Raw genomic sequence first — 6,417 nt, forward strand, 5'->3', positions numbered from 1 at the left:
TAAAAAGTTCATGTCCATGAAAGGGCATGGGTGTGCTCTAGAGTGAGCCTGCACTGGTATTCTTTGTCTTGAGGTTTTTATTTCTCTTCTGTGGGCAAGAATCTTAGGCAACGGTTTAAGCAGAATATTCATCAGCTTTCCAGATATGTTTTTAATATGCTGATGCATCAAAAAAAGCATACAGGGGAGTTTGGGATTATTATTTGGTGTGCTTTACTGTTTTATTTTTATCTTGGGTCTGTCTAGCTTTAATCACGTTTTTGTTGTTTCCCTGACTTCATCCAAAATTGGGTTTAGTTGATACAAATGGCATTAGTTGGGTCTCTGTTTCCTATCTCCCCCACCAGCATGATTTAAGTAATGTATTCTCTGGTTTGGGAGGAGAAGTATGAAACATTTGCTCTCAAGTGTCCTTGGTTAGGGAAGATAAGGTCTTCAGATTCTAGCTGGCTTTAAGTTGTTCAGATTGTTTGGTCTTGTTTCAGGTTCCCCCTTCCACTTGTCCAGGGATTTTCCTAGCTTCTTACTATCCTCCCTCAGAACTATTATACAATTTGTAAGTTGAGAAAACTGATGGCAAGGAAAATGATTCTTCTACATAGAAAGACAAATGAATTTTGTCCAATGAGACACAATTGATTTCCACCCTGTGAAAAAGATAATTCTAAACATTATATTTTATGCCCTTTAGATATTGACCAACTTTCTATCTATTAGCAACTTCATTTCAGCAGTCTTAAATACCTATATATTTGTCTGTCCTCAGATTCTCTTTTGAACCAGTTTAACATCTTCTAATTTCCTCATTTGTATGAGTTATTATTTTACTTTTTTGAAAATTCTCTTAAACACTGTATTATTCTGGTCATGTAGCTATTTCCCTAGGCTACACTTAAGGCCAGTCTTAAGAGCATAAATTTCTAAAGGAAGCAAAAGAGGATAGAACTTGGTTAATTTCCTGGTGTTCTCAGTCTGGCCATCAGAGGGTGCTAATGGCCTGTGTCTTAAACCCAGATATTTTTCCAGTCTTTTTTAATGGCCATTTTTCAGAAGAATGTTACTTTTGGACTGATGACTTATACATTGTCATTCCAGATATCTCATCTCATCCTCAAAAGATTTAGATCCTGCTCTGAAAAATTTAGACATAAGCAAGAGAAAAGACCAAAAGACTAGGAATAAATGTGTAAGAAGTTCAGGTTCTCTTTCCACCTTACTTCTCCACCCCACCCCAAACCGGCCCCCAATCTGCTCTTTTCCATGCTTTTCTGCAAATAGCACTACCTTTCACTCAGGAATTTGGGATCCATCCTTGGTTCTGCCCTCAACTTTATTCACCACCTCAATATTATTTGTCTCTTCAGCTCCTCTCCTTTTGCATGGCCTCTGCCTTTGACCAGGCCTCTCTGGTCTTGCCTAGATTTCCACAATCATAGAGATCCAGCTGGTCTTCCTCTCCACTCCAGTCCCATTTCCACATGGCTACCACAGTAAAATCTTTCCCAATTCCATCCCTAACAATACCATTTTCCTGCTTGAAATCAGAAGTTTCCCTTTGTCTTCATTAAAACCCCAACCCTTTAGCATGACTTACAAGTCTCCTCAAAACCTCAGCAGCCTGAACAGTGTCATGTCTTGCTGCTCCACAAAAGTTCCAGCCTTATTTTCAGTCTCTCCTTAGAAAGCTTTTCAAAAATACAGATTTCCACCCAGCCTGTGTGGTTCAATGGTTGCGCATCAACCTATGAACCAGGAGGTCACAGTTCAATTCCCAGTCAAGGCACATGCTTGGGTTGCTGGCTCCATTCTAGGTAAGAGGCATGCAGAAGGCAGCTGATTGATGATTCTCCCTCATCATTGTTTGAGGGAGATGTTTCTATCTTTCTCTCCCTCTTCCTTCCTCTATAAAATCAATAAAAATACATTTTTAAAAGAATTTACATTTCCTTATAAAAATATAGATTCCCAGGCCACAACCCAGAGATGCTGATTCAATTGGGGTGAAATAGGGCTAAGGAAATCTGTATTTTCATCAAGTTCCCTGGGAACTTCTAATCACGTAAGTTTGAGAACCAAGGATCTAGTACAGGGGTCCTCAAACTTTTTAAACAGGGGCCAGTTCACTGTCCCTCAGACCGTTGGAGGGCCAGACTATAGTTTAAAAAAAACTATGAACAAATTCCTATGCACACTGCACATACCTTATTTTGAAGTAAAAAAACAAAACGGCAAAAACACCCGCATGTGGCTCGCGGGCCGTAGTTTGAGGACGCCTGATCTAGTACATGGAGTTTCTTAAAGTTCTGCGTGTTTTCACACGAGGTTCCCTCTGCCTGAAAAGGGTTTGTCCACTTTTTTTTTTTTTTTTTTTACCTTGAATACCACTACAATTCCTTCAAATGTCATTTCCTCCAGGAGGCTGCCTTTAATACGATGATCCAGTGTAAATTGTCTTTCTCTCTTATCTCCTCTCTCACCTCTGAACAATTTGAAGAGAAACCTTCTTTTACCTTTGCTTCCAGCACAATACCTAGCACATAATGACTGCTAAATTAAATTTGTTGGATGAAAGAGGAGTCTTGCTGGGCTAGCATGATCTCACTCCCTCTGGGAACTTGTTACTCTTGCTATAGTTTCTCTCTCCCTTTTCCATTGTCCTCAGATATGGATCAGTCATCTTCTAACATTTTATAAGACAGTGTGGTTCTCTAAATTGTCTCCCTTTCCTCCCTCCCCCTGCCAGTCTCCAACCTTCCTATTCATCCTCATAGTTCCAGCTTAGGTACTACCTTGTCTGAAACATTATTCGACTTACCCAGCCAGAAATGACTTTTTAAACACTCATACATTTAATTTATTTGGTGTCACACATTACCTAATATTGTAGTTATTCTTCTACAATGTAAAGCGCTGCCTTACGTACTAAAATGCATGTGTTAGAGACCTACAGCTCATTCTCAATATATGGGTCACAGTCACCTTCCCTATCATTATGCTGAAACTTCAACATTGGGGACTTCACATTTACTTGATTGCATCAACATCACTGGCTTTTATAGCCATGCCATATCTGCCACCAATTACAATTATCATAGGCTAGAGCTCATGATAACCTATAATTTCTCCACCTTCCTAGATACAAATTGAAATTTGCCTCTCACTGCAACCTCCTACTTTTCTGCCTCTCCCAGTCACTCCCACCAAATCTGAGCTTTGTATGTCTCATGACAATTTGGTCAACTCCTTTCTATTCTCCCAATTTATCAATCGTATTCTGTCTCCTAGAGAGCCTAGATGGCATGATCAGCTATTTCAACAAATAATCTAGACTTCTTCATTATCTTTTCTCCTCTGTTCTTTCTTTACCAATCCTTTTGTCCCAGTTAACTTTGGCTGTCTGTTTTCTCCACTCCAAGGCAGCCAGCCAGGAGTTACTGACCAAAGTCACAAAGCCATACTGGTTGGGACTACCTACCACAAACACATACTTATCTAATCTCAGGTAGATCATTCTTGCTGTTTTGAATTATTGCTATTTTTTTTAATTGATTGATTTGAGAAAGAGAGTGGGGAAGAGGGAGGGAGAGAGATTTGTTGTTCCACTTTTTTATGCATTCATTCATTGGTTGTGCCCTGACTAGGGATAAACCTGCAATCTTGGCATATTGGGACAATACTCTAACGAACAGAGCTACCTGGCCAGTGTGAATTATTGCTATTTTCTTTTTTCTTTTTTTAAATATATTTTTATTGATTTCAAAGAGGAAGGGAGAGGGAGAGAGAAATAGAAACATCAGTGATGAGAGAGAATCATTGATTGGCTGCCTCCTGCACACCCCCTACTGGAGATTAAGCCCCAAATCTGGGCATGTGCCATTGAACAGAATCGAACCTGGGACCTTTCAGTCTGCAGGCCTATATGCTCTATCCACTGAGCCAAACCGGTCAGGGCTGCTATTTTCTATAGAGTTGTTTCTACCCCCATTTCTCCTAGATTTCTATCCACCCAATCATCCTTTATATTCTCAAAAGATAGACTGGCAAGGCCATTTAATGTGACTTCCTTACGTGTTTAGCCACTTCAGAATCTCTCTGTATATTTCTCCTCCAACTCTTCCTTTATAATTGCCAAAGCCAACCTGTCTGCCTCTCTCCCTCTTGATCTAATGATCTCCTCTGAGACTTTAATTATTTCATTATCTCCTCTTTAAAGTGGATAATTACATTTTTAGTTTCTCTCTCAATTAGCCCCTCTCCTTTTCTGAAAACAAGCTTGAGTCTTGCCTACCCTCCAAAAAATAAAATCTTTTGCTGCTTCCTCTTCAATTCATTGCCCTAATTTACTTGCTGTTAAATATTGCTACCACATCCCCACTTTTTAACCACTTGCAATTACCTTTTGTCCCCTCCATTTTTAACTTCTCTGTCACTTCTCTCCTGGTTCTTATCCTTACCACTCTGATCATTTGTCTCTGTGACCCTGGCCAATTTTCCCCAAGTTTCTGTCTTGGGACTTATTTTTTCTACTTTGATGGTCCCATCTACTTATACAACTTTACTAATATTTATGTGAAAAGGTCCAAATTTTATTCATATTTACCTTCTACTTTTCTCCCCAACTCCAAATTTACATTTTTCTAGAACGCTAAAATTTTAGATATGGAGGGATTCTCAGAGGTCATGTATCCTAAGTCTTCATTGCCTAGGTATCTCTACCAAATGACTCACTGGCTTTTAAAAAAAGGCAGTGTTTCTAAAACTGACCACCTCATTTTCTGTCTGCTTCCAATTCCATTCCCAAAATTATTCCTCTTCTTGAATTAATTATTTCTACAACAGTCACCCTGAGGCACACAGCCTCCTTATTCCCTGTATTCAATCAGCTACTAATCTAGTAGATTCCATTGCCACAGACTCTCTCAATTACATTCCCTGTTTTCTAAACTACCACATTTCTAGTTTAAATACTACATACTATCTAGAGTATTGCAGTGGACTCCTGGATAGACCACCCACCTCTAGTCTAGTATCTTTCTACTTGGAATTCTGAATTATTTTTGTTCATTACCACCAAATTAATCTTTCTAAAGAGCAGTTCTAACCTGCCACACTCTGGCCTAAAAACCTTAACTGTCTCTCATTGATTACTAAATTACTCACAAGTTCGGGACTCAATTCTATTTTTCTAGCCTTTATGCTGTGTCCATCACCCAGAATATCCTTCCTTCCTTCATCTTTACCTGGCAAACTCCTAGGTTCTTTTAAAGCTATTTAAAATAAATAAAGGTATCTGAAATAAATGCCACTTCCATCAGTCTTTTTTTTTTCACCCTAAACTATGAGCCTTCCTTTGAACTCCTATCGCACATTATTAACAGTTTTATTTCAATACTTACCAAATTTTGCCTTGTATGATAACCTGTGTATTCCAGTGCTCCTCAGACTTTTTAGAAGTGCACCTAGTTAACAGAAAAATGAACTGATGGCCAAGACTACCTGTCACAAAAGCTGCCTGGAAAATTAAATTTTATGAATTTTAGAGTGTTATTAGTATTAGACTAATGTTTGTTTTCAATATAAAAATGATGTGACTTAACATTCCAGGAAGATGGGTCTATTTAATTTGAGGGACTTGGGTCCACCTGGAACACTGGGAAAACCCTCCCCACATGCCCACTAACCTAAGGGGAGTGAATGCCTTACTATATGTGAAACCCCTGTAAAACTAATACAGTGCCATCTACAAACGCTCGAGAAATATTGAACTGTGACTCGGGATAGGTTAACTAGTGTTAACAGTATTTACTAAATGTTTACCATTAGAACGGTGCTCTGTTTCAAGGAGCTTAGTCCAAGTCCATAGGATGACCTTAAACAAGTAAAAAACTATACTTAAGAGTTAAATCATAAAGCCTAAGTCATTTGTGTTCTGCAAAAGACTCAGGTTGGGAACTCAGTCGCTCGGTTCCACACACCAAGTGACACATCGGAGTCGTGTTGAGTACCACTTTAAAGTCCACTCTGACCTCCAAATTATCTTCTGGAGCTCGATAACTTTCTGCCAACACTGCGCACAGCTTAATCCTCTCCACCTGAAAATAAAGGTTTACATCCTTTCGCTCTCCCGTCTTCAGCTCAGCAAAGGTTGCAAGGAGAGGGGCCGTGGAGCTGAAGGAAGTCGGATCGCCGTGGAGCTGAAGGAAGTCGGATCCCACCAAAGGAACAAATATGCCAAACCTAGCAGCACCGCCCCCTTCCTTTCCCCACGGGCTCCCAATTGGTCCTCGTGGCTCCAGATTGGTGTTCCAGCTTGCCCGTCGCCTCCATAGACCCCACCTTTGGCCAGCGACTATTGGTAGATCGTTACGTCATTGTCCCATCTACCTCACTCCTATTGGTTCCCATAGGCAGGGGCGG

This window comes from Cnephaeus nilssonii (genome assembly GCF_951640355.1).
Source record: "Cnephaeus nilssonii genome assembly, chromosome: 21".
Taxonomy (NCBI): Eukaryota; Metazoa; Chordata; class Mammalia; order Chiroptera; family Vespertilionidae; genus Cnephaeus; species Cnephaeus nilssonii.